This window comes from Balaenoptera physalus, assembly GCF_965194825.1.
Source record: "Balaenoptera physalus genome assembly, chromosome: 4".
In the NCBI taxonomy this organism is placed as follows: Eukaryota; Metazoa; Chordata; class Mammalia; order Artiodactyla; family Balaenopteridae; genus Balaenoptera; species Balaenoptera physalus.
The window spans coordinates 63,453,005-63,469,694 of NC_138891.1; the positions used below are offsets into that span (position 1 = coordinate 63,453,005).

The window sequence follows — 16,690 nt, forward strand, 5'->3', positions numbered from 1 at the left end:
TAAGTCAGACAGAGAAAGACAGGTACCGTATGATCCCACTTATATGTGGAATCTAAAAACAAACAAAAAACAAACAAATCCAAGCTCATGGATAGAGAGAACAGATTGGTGGTCACCAGAGAGGGGGCGGGTGAAATGAGAGGAGAGGGTTAAAAAATATAAACTCCCAGCTATCAAATAAATAAGTCATGGAGATGTAATGTACAGCATGGGGGTACAGTTAATAATACTGTATTGTATATTTGAAAGTTGCTAAGAGAGTGGATCTTAAAAGTTTTCATCACAAGAGGAAGAAAGAAAGAAAGGAAGGAAGAAAGAAAGAAAGAAAAAAAACATGCCTGGAAAGGGCCTGTTTGGAGTTCCTCTTGTCTGGCGGTGCTCTGGTTTTGATTCCTTTGTCATTGCTCCACGCTTCCTGTTAATCGGACATTTGGGGCACTATTGTCTGGTCATTAAACCTTGTTATTCCCATTGAGGACATTCATGTATCCCTATCATTTGCCTTTCAAACTTGTGCTTTTTCTTCTGACGAACTGTCACCACATCTGGCATCTCAACCATCTTGTCAGAAACTGTTAAATAACGAGTGAATAGAAGTGTTTTTATGACCTTGCGGAATGAAACTGCCATCCTTTCTTTCTTTTCAAATATTAGCGACTAAAAAAGAGGTTGGGGCACTTAGGAAATTTTGAGAAGCCCAAATGATGATGATAAATGATGTTTTACGAATGAAAAAAATGTCTCTGCTTAACGTAGGCATTGTGTTTCCCAACCTCATACCTCTTCCTGCCCACACCCTCCCCCAATCAGCATGCTTTTGCCACTTGCTGGCTCCCTTGGTGCACAATGGAGACCAATTTGTCAAGGAAAGTTTGCTTTTAATAGGGTGTAGGAGGAGGTGGTGTAGACACTTAGGGCTAAACATCAATATATGAACTAATCAGGTCACTGCCACCTCCCACTCTAGATCTGAGAGCGCCGGGGAGCTTTGTTTTGTTCGCCGATTCCTCCCGAGTGCTTAGAAGGAGCTGGAGAAATAGTGCACGCAGAAAAGATCTAAGAATCAGTCCATCCATCAGTGATTCATCCATCTCCCTCCTCATTTCCCCAGATAAGGCGTGTAACCTATGAGTACCTGGGGCCGGCCTGCCCTCGCCCTGGCGGGCTTGGCATAAGAGGGCACAGCAGTGCTGGGGCCTAGCTTTGGGCACCCACGCAGAACGCGAAGCTTCCTCCCCCGCGCAGCCTCTGCCTCCCGAATCTGGTGTGGTGTTGGGCGCTGAGGATACAAACGACCCAGGAGGGGCGGGTACACCACCTCGTCTGGACACTCTCCCGGGCGAGCTGCGAGGCCGGACCTCCAGGGCGAGGCGGGAAAAGAAAGTGCGGCGCGGTGGGAGGCGCGCTCCTCCCTTGAGCGCACGCTGGGGCGGTCGCGCCACGCGCCGCAGCGTCCCCGCAGCCCCTCGCCCGCGCAGAGGTGGGCTCCGGGCTGAGTTCCTGACCTCCGCCCCCGTCCCGAGGAGGGGAAAGGAACTGCACAGGGGTGAGGGGCCTGGCACCCCGGCCATTCTCAGGCCGGAACCCCTGTAACAAGAGGGTGGCCGTGGAGCACATCAGGCACAGCCGGGGGCAGCCTGGCAGAACTGGGCTCCGTGCGTTCCTCACGGTTTACTAGATAGTTCTGTGCCCTTAGTACAGTTTTAATTTTGATTTCGTTGAAAAAGAAATCGAGCGTATTACCCGTATTCTTTCTTTTGTACATGATAAAACAATCAGAAGTACAAAATAAGTGAAGTGTCTCTCCCAACTCTTGTCTCCCAGTCCCCACGCGCCTAGATTCTGTCCCAGGACAGCAGGACCGGTTGATGAGCTAGGCAGTGAGGATGCTGCCACGCGGAGACTGGTCCTTGGGGACTGTGTCCCTGGAGAGTGGGGTTGCCAGGGGAAGTTAAGGAACTGTTTTCAGGCGGGCGGAGGGCCGCCGAGGGTGGGCGCACAGTGCTGGGAGAAGGACGTTTTTTCCTGGTTGGGTGGGGGGAGGGCCTCTATGCAGTCTTTAAAGAATTGCGAATTAGAGAGGAAAGCGGCCTCGTTACCAGGGACACCATTGGCAGTGAGGAAGGCCGAAGGGTAATCTCTGGACTCTCCTGGAAACTGGAAGGCCCAGAGCTTGTGGGTGAGGGGAGAGAAGAGAGTGGGTGAGGGGAGAGAAGAGAGTGGGTGAGGGGAGAGAAGAGAGAGGGTGAGAGGAGGGAAGAGAGAGGGAGAGGGAAAGTGTGTGGGGGGGGGGGAGAGAGAGAGAGGCTTGTGGGGACGGGGAGGGGTACCTCAGAGGGGGCTTAAGAGGTTGGGGGACTTGAAACATAAACCATTATCCTTCCTGTGGTCCCTTTTGTACCCACAGGCTATTGAAGAGAGAGGAAATATGATGGTAGGCACTCAGTAACCCGGGCTAATGAACTAAATAGTTAACTGTATACTGTTCAACCATCAAACTGGAATAATGCCCACGGTGGTCCTGGAATTAACTGCCAGTCCCACCTAACCAAGATACTAGTAAAATCCTCAGCTGGGCGTGACGTAGGGGTGAGCCCAGGTGGCCTCGGCCTGCAGCGGCTTGAAGCAGGGTTTCGGTTCCTGGCCAGAGATTGAGTTTGGGTCACGGCAGTGAGAGAGCTGAATCCATGGCCCTTTGGCTTTGCAGAAGAGAATCCCCACAAAGATGGAGAGTAGTGAAATAAAGTGTTTATTAGGAGGAAAAAGAGTACAGTACGGGTGGCTAGACACACAGGCGGACTCAGAGAGAGAGTGGTGCCCTCATGGTAGTTTAAATCACTTATATGGGGCACTTCTTCCGGGTTCCCTTTGGCCGGTCATTTTAAATGGCCTGCTTCTGAGTCTGTGTTTGGTATATCTCAGGATCCTCCATGTGTGCTCTCGCATCTCTCAGCTAAGATGGATTCCAGAGAAGAGGCCTATGGGTAGCTTAGCATCACTTCCCTTTTGACCTCCAAGGAGCTTTCTAGTCGGGAAGGTCTCCTTGACTTTGAGAATGAGAAATATGTGGTCCCTTATCTCTTATCTGGGCAGGGCCCAGCCTCCTCTCTCAATTGTCCTGCTATTTTCATATTGGAGTATCGGTCCACAGGGAACAAACTCCAGCTGTTTACCATGGGCAGGGAGGGTTCAGGAGGGGGGCTATCTATCTCCTGCCTCAGGGGGACGTCCTTGTCCTAAGCATGTGCATTTCTTCCCATTATTTCATCATCCAGTTTTACTTAATGATGTGTACCAACGCTAGCACTTTGTTGATGCAGCTTGGGCAACACTATGGGGCAATGCATGACCAGTTCCACTAGTAACTAGTAGAGTAAGTTCCCTCCCAGTGTCCTGGGGACCATCCTTCTCTGGAAGGGGAAGGAGGAACTGGGAATAAGAAACGAGGCTTTGTTTGCTACTCCCTTTATTAAAACAATATCAATATTTAGTATCTATATTACAGCAAGGTCCTGATTTTCCCCACACGTCCCTGGCTACTCTTTCTTGGTTTGCCTTACGAGTGCCTGCCTTCTTTTTTCCAGTTAGGTGTAGTGCCTCCCAGAGTCCCGTTCCAAGCCCTCTTCCCCGTACCCTATCCCTCGGCAATCTCATCCATCCCCATAAATGGCTTTAATGACCGTTTATGACTTTCAGATTGCCCTCTCTACCCATCCTTTCTCTTGAGCTCCAGACAAGTTCATCCACCTTCTTGCAGAACGACACCTTAAACTTCATGTCTCCATCCAGAATTCATCTCTTCTTCTCCAGCCCCCACTGTGGATTTCATTTTCTCAGTGACTGCATTTACTTTCTTCCTCAGCTGTACAAGCTTTGGCTTGTCCCACCCACTCCAACCCCCCGACCCTACTGACCTCCAGCCGTGATGTCCCGGGTGGGAACATCTAACTCATCTTCCCAGTCCTTGCACTTTTCTTCTCCTCCAGCCACCATCACCTGTTAGTCTCCTAACTGGTCTCCCTGCTTCCAGGTTTGCCCTCCAGGCCTCACTCCACATGGAGCCTGAGTGATGTTTCCAAAATGGAAATCTGATCATTACTGTCAGCTTTAGGATAAATGCCAAATGCCTTCGTGTGGCCTAGAAGGATTCTGACCCTTGTCTGCCTTTCCACCTTCATGGTTCACCACTCCAGGCTCAAACACGGAGGTCCAGTCATCCCACTTTCATTCACTTCCTTCGGTGTTTATGCAATGGCCTGGGGACTTTTCCTATGGCCGTTTCACTTGTTCCTGACTGTTTCCCTCATCACTCTTCCCTTGGCCATATTCATCCTTCAGGTCCCTGTGGTGACATCACTTTTCTAGGAAGCTTTCCCTGATTCACAAGTCTGGATTAGCTGCCCCTCATCACAGTCCTTTTCAGACTGTACTTACCTTGCTGTTTATTTGCCTTTCTTCTCCCACAACCACAATGAGCTTGAAGGCAGGGACCTGCGCATCTGGGTCACGTCATTATTCTCATGTCCCAGCATGGGGTCTGGCATATAGTATCAACATATGCTCAATAAATATTGAATAACTGCTTGAATGAATAAATGAAAGAATTAAACATGTGAAAATAGATGAAAACCAACCAAAGGAGAACAAGAAAAGGCTTTATATTCAGGGCTTGCTATAGCAAGGGAGTTAGCCACCTTTATTTGCTTTTTGGCAAAGACCCAAAGACAGGCAGGGGAATGGGAATGCTTCAGAGTGGGAAAAAAAAGAGAAGGCATCCGTTATGCCTTGATTGGAGGCTGTTGGCATAGGGAAGCTGCAGGCTGGCTAACTAGGAGTGGGGTTAACTAGTGGGGCTAACTAGGAGTGTGATTGTTTAGGGATGCATATTTGGCTTTCTTTGGTTGGTCCTAAGTTGGAAGCAGGGCAAAAATTAGGGAAGCTGTTAGTTATTAATCAGGTCCTTCCCATTTTGGGTCAGTTGTTATAGGGGTTATTATTTGGCTACCTGGACTGGTTAGTAGTGAGCGATAGCTGACTTTCTACAAGTCTGATTTATAGATAGCAGGCTGGCTTCCTGGGCTGGTTGCTGCAGATTGTGGGTCAGAGTTTTATTTTTATATATGGTCTGGTCATTGCGCATATGTATATTCAGAATCTCAAGCTAATATGTATTGAGCATCTACTGTACACCATACTGTGTATTAAGTGTTGTTTATGCAGAACCTTATTTATTTCTCACAGTACCTCTGTGGGGTAGGTATTACCATGTCTGCTTAACCCTGATCACTTCCTCCTTTGAAGCTGATGTTAGTCACATTTTCTGTCTTCTGGCCATCCTTGATACCTTACCACCTCCTCCTCCTCCAAATTCGCTGCAGACTGGGCTCTGGGTTCTTCTCCAGCCCAATGTTGCCATCTTCCAGGCATGTCAGTATCCTTACTCAGTTCCTTCCCACAGCACTAGACTCCCAGTTCTGGATTTCCTTATCTTCAGTGACCTTCACCTGCAACACTTTTCAGTCAGCCACGCCTTGGTCATCAGGCACATCAGTCATCTTCAGCAGGAAAGGCCTCATCTCTGATATGTAAACCCTACCATCCAACCTCTTAGTGTGGTTGAAATACATTCTACCCTTTTAGCCCTGCCAGGCAGTAATTAATTCTGGGTAAGAGCATTATGGTAGATTTCAAAATACTTTAAACTACTTTTTGTTATTTTCTAAGATGTCTAAAATATGTAACATGAAAAAGAAAAAATAGCCTCTAAGCATTATTCTTTTAATTGAAAATCAAGTGTCACCTACCTGCACACCCATCACTCTATCATTCTCCTTCTGGAGGATACAGGGAAGGGATAAAGTCCATAGACCATTATATAGTTGTAGTCACACTGCAGTCAGAACGAATAATGATGGAGTTCATTTAAAATGAAGTTACTGTTATTCTTTAGGAAGGTCTCCAACAATCATGACAAACACAGTTGACATAAATCATGTTTGAGTGGCCATGTTCCATTATGCTGAGTATGATGGTTAATTAACTTGGCTGGGCCACGGTACTCAGTTGTTTGGTCAAACAGCAGTCTAGATGTTGCTATGAAGGTATTTTTAAAAATTATTTATTTATTTATTTGGCTGTGCTGAGTCTTGGTTGCTGCATGCGGGATCTTCCTTGAGGCATGTGGGATCTTTTTTTTTTTGAGTTGTGGCATGTGGGATCTAGTTCCCCGACCAGGGATCGAACCGGGTCCCCCTGCATTGGGAGCGTGGAGTCTTACCCACTGGACCACCAGGGAAATCCCTGTGAAGGTATTTTTAACAAATGTGATTAACATTTAAATTAGTATACTTTGAACATGCAGATTACCCTCCATAGAGTGGGTGGGCCTCATCCAATCAGTTGAAAGCCTTAAAAGAAAAGTCTGCGGTGTCCTGAGGAAGAAGGAATTCTGCCTCCAGACTGCCTTCAGACTCAAGATGGCAACATCAACTCTCCCCTGGGTCTCCAGCCTGCTGGCGTGCCCTGAAGATTTTGTACTTGCCAGTCCTCACGATCTCATGAGTCCATTCCTTAAATTCTCTGTCTGTCTATCCACATCCTATTGGTTCTGATTCCCTAGAGAGCCATGACTGATTCGCTGGGCAAGGGCCAGATGTGCAGGACAAGAATTCCCGCACACAGCACAAATGAAGATAAACAGGACCCACCTCTGTAAATTACTTCCCATCTCTCTCCTAGCCATCAGTTTTCTGCACCTCCAATTACTCCTCTTTAAGTCAGGCCCAGCATCTGATAAGACTTATTTACATTTGTTGACTGAGGGATTCTACTTTAGCAGGTGGTTCTCAGCCAGTGTGTGATGTCATTAGCATTTTAAGCTTCTTGTTTCCAAGCTGAAGAAGGAAGAGTCTTACCATTATCCTTGAATAAAGGATGTTCTACTAACAGGGAAAGAGGTGTGTTTATCATAAGGCATCCTGAAAGTAAATCTGTGTTAAGTCTTCAGGGAGAGGGTGCAGTCAGATTTTATGGAGAAAAAAAGAATACAGAAATATCTAACTTTTGCTATTTTTCAGTGATAAACGATCATATGGACCCCTTGCTATGGCCTCACCCAGGGCTTTGGACGGAAGATATAAAGTGAGGGGCCCTGGGAATTCCCTGGCAGTCCAGTGGTTAGGACTCGGTGCTTTCACTGCTGGGGGCGCACAAGCCGCCGGTAAAGCTGGCTCTGTTTCTGGGCTTTTTAGGGTGGGGACAGAAAGAAAGGTGCTGACCTTTCCTTAGGTTGGTTCCTGCTTTGCTGGGGAGGAAAGCTGAGGCTGGCCTGGTTCCAGCTGCTGCAGGAAGACATGTCTCTTCCTTAGACCCAGAGTGTCCCTCCTCTGCAAGCCCAGCCCATGTGACTTGCCAGACCCCTGCCCCACTTCCATCCTTTCCCTTGTACCCCTTCTTCGCTTTAACCCCTGTTCTACTGTTTCCAGGGCCTGTTTCCACACTCTTGCCCCCTGCTTCTTTAGGGAGTGTCCAGGCATATTTCAGAGGACAATGTGCAGCCCATCTTGCCCTCCACCTGCAAATGCAAATCCCTCTCTGTGCTTCGTAGAGCTTTTCTGTCTCTGAGGACAGCATCTCTGACTGCGTGTGCCATGGCAGAATTGCCGCTGCTTCATGTGTGGGCACTTTTCTCTGTGGTCCTTTGTCCACATCTATGGCCAGCATCTACTCCCGTCTTCCTGCCTCTTCAGACTTCCAAATGCTGCGTTTATCATCTCACATAAGCAGACACATGCTATCAGAAGCAGTTTTCTGATTGTACCCAGGGATAAGTATTTTTATATAGTTTGCTTTCATATATTTCACTGAGTATGTGAATTTATTAGCACCTCCTCTCCTCATTCTGGGAGGAACTCAGTGACTGGCTGGAAAGTTCTGCAGGTTCCAGGGGCTGCAGTTTCCCTCTTGGCTCCGAGTTCCTGCATCTTCAGAACCACTGAGGTCATCTGTGCCCCATGTTTCATGGCGGTTCTTCCCCTTCTGCTCCCACCACCTGAAATCTGGGCCCTTTCTTTGATCTTGCCCCAGAATCACTCACACAAGACACATGTATGTGTATCATAAGACTTTACTGAAAGACTCTGCATAAGCAATGGAGTTGTTTTATGTCACAGCAGAACCCAAACAACTTAAAATTATACAGATATAATCCTCATTTCTTACACCCACCTTTGGGAATTCCTCCCTTGCCTCCTTTCTCCCCAGACTTGAGCCCTGCTAAGCTGATTGCCACCCCCTTTCCCCTCATCCCTTACTCCCTCAGGCAGAAGTAGCCTCGTCCAGTTTAGACTAGGAAACAGCAACAACAAAACCAGCTCTTCTTCCTGCTACACTTAGTGTGAATAAAAAACAGAGAGAAACGAAGAAAACAGAAGTCCTCACCACGATGTGAAAACAGAGCCCCTTCCTTTTCACACGTTTCACCACTTCAGCCGCCGGCACACACATGCACACGCTAAGCCAGCCCAGCCTCAGACCCGCAGAGCCCTGCCGAGTCCCCAGAGACCCTCCGTCTCTCTCTGTTCCCTCATTTCATTTCTTCCTCTTGGATCCCAAAAGCTGTCAAAGATAAACACTACTCCTGCTCTCACTTCATGTAAGTCCATGGTTAGGAACCATACTGAATAGCGAGACAGGAAAGAGACAGGCCTGGAGAGAACAGAGAGATAGATAGCAGGAATCCTAGGAGCTGGAAGGTTCATTCAGGAACAAGGACGGGGACCCCTGTGATGGAAAGCCACACTGCAGATCCCAGGACATTTCTGCGCTAGGCACACGGTGGGCATCCTCAAAGCTCTCATTACAAAGGGTGCAGCACAGGGACAGATTCTATACCTAGACACCCCCATCTCGTAGTTGGGCCCCTGCCCGGAGCTTCTCAAGCTCTTCACTGCCCTCGCCTATGGGGCACAGGTGGTACTTGGCACCTGGGGCCTTTCTCCAGGAGGAGAAGCGATCATGCCGGAGGCTGCAGAGGCCGTAGATGGCGGCCCCTAAGGCCAGGTGCCAGCAGAAGCAGATGGTGCGGAAGGCGAGGTCCACGGGGTTTTCCCCTCCCCAGGGCTGCCCAGAGGGAGGCGTGTACATCAGCATGCTCAGCTGCATCAGCCCGCTGCTGAGCACCAGCCCCACCCAAGTCTTGAGCACCCAGAGCTGGGCTGGCTGGGGACCCACATCTCGATGATGAGCACAGGCCGACCAGGAAGGCAGGCACTGTGAACAGCGTGTGCACGCGGGTCTCCAGGGCGCCCGTGTGCTCGGCGTGGGTCACCGCCAGCAGCACCAGCGCACAGAAGGCCAGCGCCTCGGCTGCCTGCTCCAGCTGCACACGCCTGGCACGCCTGGCTCGCGATGTCCACCATGCCACCGAGGGGGAAGGACCCGTACGTGGTGAGGTGCCGCCGCTCGTCCTTGAACGTGAACGGTCGCCGAGGGGCCTCCCAGTCCACCGTCATCAACCGCTTTGTTCCCGGCGGGTGGAAGAACTCGGGGAAAATGAGAATCAGGGGGAAAACCACCTTCCCCACTCCTTCCACAGGGACCAGCTGCCACCACCTGTGCCCTCGCTTCTCCCTTGGGGGCAGAGGGGGTTTGAGGAACCTCTGTCCCCGTAGCAGGGCCAAGGACACCAGCACCAAGTAGTAGAGTGAGAAGAGAAGAAGAAGATCCCTGCTACCAGGTGTCCCCCGAGGGTTCCCATGGTCTCAGTGTGTATGTCAGGGCCACCAGGGTGACAGCGGGAGATGAGCAGTAACCTTGCAGGCACTCCTTACAAGCAAGAGTGGCTGCTTTTGAACAGCGGGGAGATCTTCCCGATCCAGCCCCACCCACGCTTCCCACACAGGGAAAGCTGTCCAAAGCATCTGAGTCACTCCTGGGTGGGACCTCTTTCGGAGGCGTGATGGTGTGCGTGCGTTGCACCACACTCTGCTCCTTACTTAGATGCTAGGCCTGGGATTTCAACCTCTGCCCCTCACTGCAGGCACTGGTTTGCCCTTTCTCTCACAGGCTCTGCCCCACCCCTCAACAAAGAGAGGGGAGGGAAAGAGTTAGGTACTCCAAGAAAGAGGCCTCTCTTCCACTGATGGTCTCTTGGTGCCAGGCACGTTACATAATTTTTTTCTCATTTAAATCCATCAACATTGGGAGATTGGGATTGACATATATACACTACTGTGTATAAAACAGACAACTAATGAGAACCTACTGTATAGCACAGGGAACTCTACTCAATGCTCTGTGGTGACCTAAATGGGAAGGAAATCCAAAAAATAGGGGATATATGTATACATATAGCTGATCCACTTTGCTGTACAGCAGAAACTAACACAACATTGTAAAGCAACTATACTCCAATAAAAATTAATTTAAAAAATCCCTCAACAACTCTATAAGGAAGTTATTGCTAAACAAATTTTACAGGTGACATGAAGGCTCGGGGGTGGGGGGGAAGGGACATGCATGGGGTCCCTTCTAACAGCCAGCACAGCAGAGCCTGGATGGGGACCGGATCTACTCATTTATCTGCACAGTGACTGAATTTCAGCTCCAACACTTGCAACTCACATGACTGCAAGCAAGTTACTTTGTCTTCTTGAGACTCGGTTTCCTAATCTGTAGGATGGGAATAATAATTACTTCCTAGGTTTGTTGTGAGTATTAAATACAGACATGCCTTATTTTATTGCACTTTTCTTTATCAGGCTTTGTGGATATTGTGTTTTTTAAAAAAACTGAAGATCTGTGGCAACCCTGCATCAAGCAAGTCTATTGGTGACATTTTTCCAAAAGCATTTGTTCCTTTCGTGCCTCTGTGTCACATTTTGGTAATTTTCACAATATTTCAAACTTTCTGTTATTATTATATCTGTGATCACTGATCTTTGATGTTGCTATTATAATTGTTTTGGTGTTTTTTAGTAATAAAGTATTTTAAAATTAGGGTATGTATATTGGTTTTTTAGACATAATGTTATTGCACACTTAATAGATTACAGTATAATGCAAGCATAACTATTTTTGTTTTTCGGCCGTGTCGTGCAGCATGTGGGATCTTATTTCCCCGACGAACGAACCCGTGCCCCCTGCAGTGGGAGCTCAGAGTCTTAACCACTGTACCGCCACGGAAGTCCCAAGCATAACTTTTATATACACTGGGAAACCAAAAAATTTCCATGACTCATTGTATTGTGATATTCACTTTACTGTGGTAGTCTGGAACCAGACCTGCAATATCTCTGAGGTATCCCTGTAGAATAATGTATGTAGAGTGTCTGATACATAGTAAATACTCAAAAAATGACAGTGATTATTAGTAATTTTGCTATTGTTATTACTAATATTCCTTGCTAAATTCCTATGACACTGAAGTTGTTCAAGTATTTCTATGAATGATACCAAAGCAGGAATCATAAAGAAAAAAGTGAAAAGCTTAATTATATGTAAATTTTTAAAGTTTTTATTAATAGAAATTAAACATTAGAATTAATAATTTATTTATAAAAGTTACTGTTAAAAAACCAATTTCAAGAGAAAAGCAAACTGTAAAATTTTACTCTATATGTAACAAAGTGTTAGTCTTCTTACAATATAAAGAGCTCTTACAAATCAAGAAGTTAAAAATGAACACCTCAGTAGGAAAATGGGCAAAGGCCATAAACTGGCTACTCATCTAAGAAAAACCATAAATGTTTAACAAACCTATGAAATTCAAGATAATGAATCTCACTGGTAAGCAAATGAATAATAATAAAATCAACATGATACATGTTATGGACTGAAAATTTGTCTCACTGCAAGATTCTTATATTGATGCTCTAACCCCCAATGTGATGGTTTTTGGAGGAGGGACCTTTGGGAGATGATTAGGTTTAGATAAAGTCATAAGCGTGGGACCCTTATGATGAGATTAATGCCCTTATAGACAGAGGAGGAGAGACAAAGATCTCTCAGAAGAGTGTGAATTCTGTTGTTGTTGGGTAGAGTGTTCATATATGTTTGATCTAGTTGGTTTATCGTGTTGTTCAAGTCCTCTGTTTCCTTACCTATCTTCTTTCTGCTGTTTCTCTCCATGTGCATGCACTGAGGAAAGGACGTGTGAGCACACAGTGAGAAGATGCCTGTCTGTGAGTCAGGAAGAAGATGCTCATCAGAACCCAACCATCTGGACTTCCTTGGCAGTCCAGTGGTTAAGACTCCGCGCTTCCACTGCAGGGGGCACGGGTTCTATCCCCGGTCAGGGAAATAAGATCCTGCATGCCATGCGGTGCGTCCAAAATAAAACAAAAACAAAAACCCAACCATCTTGGCATGCTGGTCTCGGATTTCCAGCCTATAAAACGTGAGAAAAGAATATTTGTTGTTTAAGCCACCCAGGCTACGGTATTCATTAGAGCAGACTGAGCTAAGACAGAATTTTGGTACTGTGAGGTGGGATGCTGCTGTAACAAACACCTAAAAATGTGGAAGCAGCTTTGCAACAGGATAATGGGTAGAGGCTGGGAGAGTTTGGAGGTGCATGCTAGAAAAGATCAAGATTGCCATGAACAGGCAGTTAAAGTTGATTGAGCTGAGGGCCTACAAGGAAAAGAGGAGAGCTATAGAGAAATGTCCATTTTCTTAGAGAAAGCATAAATAGTCATGAACAGAATGTTGGTAGAAATATGGGCTATAAAGCCTGTTCTGGTGAAGTCTCAGATGGGAATGAGGAACATGTTATAAGACAATGGAGAAAAAGTGATAAATTTTATAAAAATGGCAAAGAACTCGGCACAATTATGTTCATGTTTTAGTGTTTTGTGGAAGGTAGAACTTGTGAGAAATGAAAATGCATGTTTAACTGAGGTGATTTCTAAGCAAAGTGTTGAAGGAGAGGCTTGGTGCCTCCTGATTGCTTGTAATATAATGTGAAAAGAGAGGAATACATTGAAGAAGCAATTGTTAAGCAGAAAATATCCTGAGGGCTTCCCTGGTGGTGCAGTGGTTAAGAATCTGCCTGCCAACGCAGGGGACACAGGTTTGAGCCCTGGTCCAGGAGGATCCCACATGCCACAGAGCAACTAATCCCTTGCATCACAACTACCGAGCCCGCACTCTAGAGCCTGCGAGCCACAACTACTGAGCCCACACGCCACAACTACTGAAGCCCGCTGCGCCTAGAGCCTGTGCTCAACAACAAAGAGAGACCACTGCAATGAGAGGCCTGCGCTCCGCAGCAAAGAATGGCCCCCGCTGGCTGCACCTAGAGAGGGCCTGCACACAGCAACGAAGACCCAAGGCAGCAAAAAATAAATTAAAAAAAAAAAGATCCTAACTTACGGTTTTGAAAATTCTCACCCTGTCCATATTGCAAAAAATGAGGAAGTTTTTCTGAAGAGAACAGTAAGGTGGGGCCCAACAACCCTTTGATAAGGGGATTAGTATGGGAATAGACTACAGACCTAATTAGCCACTCCATCAGCAACACTGCCAGTTTCAATCCAAAGGAATGGAGCTCAGACCAAATGAGGGAAGGCTATTGGGCTTGTTAGGTACTATAGACAGGACTGGACCATAAAGTTATTTGGCTGTGAACATGTGCTATTCTTCAAGACAAGGGAAAAATGACCCTGAAGGCAATTCAGAGATCATCAGGGCTGCTTCCTTGGTTTCAAAAGGTAGGGGGGGTGGGCATCACCTCAGTTTCAACAGGTCAGATAGTGGTCTTCTGGAGCCTTGGGGGTGGGGCCACCTGGAGGCGGGGGGTGGTAACCTGCCAAGCAGAGCAATAGGGATGGTGTTGCCAATCCACTGGGTCCTGAAGGCAGGACCATTGCTCCAAAGGACCAGAGGGCTGGGCATAGAACCAAAGAGAATTATTCTCCAGCCATAAGATGTAACGATATTTGCCTTGCTAGGTTTTGTACTTCCTTGGGACCATAACACCTTCCTTCCACTTTCTCCCTTTTGGAATGGGAATGTTTAGCCTATGCCTGTTCCAGGACTGTATTTGGAAGCAGGTAACTTTTCTGGTTTCACAGGTTCACAGCTGGAAAGGAGTTTTGCCTCAGTATGAATCATACCTTGAATCTCACCCATACCTGATTTAGATAAGACTTTAGGCTCTTGATTTTAGAGTTGATGCTAGAATGAGTTGAGACTTTTGGGACTGTTGGGATGGGATGAATATTTTTGTATATCTGTATGAATTTTAGGGAGGCCAGGGGCAGAATGTTATGGACTGAATGTTTGTGTCCCCTTAAAATTCATATGTTGAAGCACTAATCCCCCAGTGAGATGGTAGTTGGTTGGAGGTGAGGTCTCTGGGAGGCAATTAGGTTTAGATGAGGTCATGTGAGTGGGGCCCCCCTGGTGGGATTAATGTCCTTACCAGAAGAGAAAGAGAGATGAGAACTCTCTGTCTGCCATGTGAGGACACAGCAGAGAAGGTGGTCATCTGCAAGCCAGCAAGTGTGTCTTCGCCAGGAACTGAATTGGCCAGCACCTTGGTTTTGGTCTTCCCAGCCTTCAGAACTAGAGAAATAAATATCTGCTGTTTAAACCACTGAGTCTGTGGTATTTTGTAATGGTGGCCCAAGCAGACTAATAACATTGATCCATTGGTCGTTTAAAAGGGCGCTAATTTCAAGATTGGTTCAAGATGGTGGAGTAGAAGGATGTGTCCTCACTCCCTCTTGTGAGAGCACCAGAATCACAAGTAACTGCTGAACAATCATCGGCAGGAAGACACTGGAACTCACCAAAAAGGAAACCTCACATCCAAAGACAAAGGAGAAGCTGTAGTGAGATGATAGGAGGGGTGCAATCACAGTAAAATCAAATCCCATAACCATTGGGTGGGTGACTCACAAACTGGAGAGCAATTGTACCACAGAAGTCCACCCACTGGAGTGAAGGTTCTGAGCCCCAGGTCAGGCTTTCCAACCTGGGCATCTGGCAATGGGAGGAGGAATTCCCAGAGAATCAGACTTTGAAGGCTAACAGTATTTGATTGCAGGACTTTGACAGGACTGGGGGAAACAGAGACTCCACTCTTGGAGGGCACACACAAAGTAGTGTGCACATCAGGACCCAAGGGGAAGGAGCAGTGACCTCATTGGAGACTGAACTAGACATAATTGCTAGTGCTAGAGGGTCTTCTGCAGAGGTGGGGGGTGGCTGTGGCTCACTGCAGGGGCAAGGACACTGGCAGCAGAAGTTCTGGGAAGTACTCCTTGGCGTGAGCCCTCCTGGAGTACACCATTAGCCCCACCAAAGAGCCTGTAGGCTCCAGTGCTGGGTTGCCTCAGGCCAAACAACCAACAGAGAGGGAACTCAGCCTCACCCATCAGTAGGCAAGCAGATTAAAGTTTTACTGAGCTCTGCCCACCAGAGCAACACCCGGCTCTACCCACCACCAGTCCCTCCCATCAGGAAGCTTACACAAGCCTCTTAGATAGCCTCATCCACCGGAGGGCAGACAGCAAGAAGAACTACAATCCTGCAGCCTGTGGAACAAAAACCACATTCACAGAGAGATAGACAAGATGAAAAGGCAGAGGGCTATGTATCAGATGAAGGAACAAGATAAAACCCTAGAAAAACAACTAAATGAAGTGCAGATAGGCAACCTTCCAGGAAAAGAATTCAGAATAATGATAGTGAAGATGATTCAGGACCTCGGAAAAAGAATGGAGGCAAAGATCAAAAAGATGCAAGAAATGTTTAACAAAGACCTAGAAGAATTAAAGAACAAACAAACAGAGATGAACAATACAATAACTGAAATGAAAACTACACTAGAAGGAATCAATAGCAGAATAACTGAGGCAGAAGAATGGATAAGTGACCTGGAAGACAGGATGGTGGAATTCACTGCTGCAGAACAGAATAAAGAAAAAAGAATGAAAAGAAATGAAGACAGACTAAGAGACCTCTGGGACAACATTAAACACAGCAACTTTCGCATTATAGGGTTCCCAGAAGGAGAAGAGAGAGAGAAAGGACCCGAGAAAATATTCAAAGACATTATAGTCGAAAACTTCCCTAACATGGGAAAAGAAAGAGCCACCCAAGTCCAGGAAGCACAGAGAGTCCCATACAGGATAAACCCAAGGAGAAAACACCGAGACACATAGTAATCAAATTTGCCAAAATTAAAGACAAAGAAAAATTACTGAAAGCAGCACGGGAAAAACGACAAATAACATACAAGGGAACTCCCATAAGGTTAACAGCTGATTTCTCAGCAGAAACTCTACAAGCCAGAAGGGAGTGGCATGACATATTTAAAGTGATGAAAGGGAAGAACCTACAACCAAGATTACTCTACCCGGCAAGGATCTTATTCAGATTTGATGGAGAAATCAAAAGCTTTACAGACAAGCAAAAGCTAAGAGAATTCAGCACCATCAAAGCAGCTCTACCACAAATGCTGAAGGAACTTCTCTAAGTGGGAAACACAAGAGAAGAAAAGGACCTACAAAAACAAACCCAAAACAATTAAGAAAATGATAATAGGAACATAAATATCGATAATTACCTTAAACGTGAATGGGTTAAATGCTCCAACCAAGAGACACAGGCTCGCTGAATGGATACAAAAACAAGACCCATATATATGCTGTCTACAAGAGACCCACTTCAGACCTAGGGA

The 16,690-nt window shown here is 46.7% G+C and overlaps 1 pseudogene across 1 annotated transcript in view; it reads right to left on the bottom strand.

The window, feature by feature from the left end:
* The window catches only part of LOC309659613, a 62,406-nt pseudogene extending 45,974 nt beyond the window's left edge, over positions 1 to 16,432 (bottom strand). The window contains exons 1-2 of the transcript in view: positions 8,899 to 16,432; positions 1,506 to 1,587 (exon numbers count right to left, since the gene is read on the bottom strand). The product of the transcript in view is annotated as an uncharacterized misc_RNA (transcript). The remainder of the gene's footprint in view (positions 1 to 1,505; positions 1,588 to 8,898) is intronic.
* Positions 16,433 to 16,690: the final 258 nt, after the last annotated feature.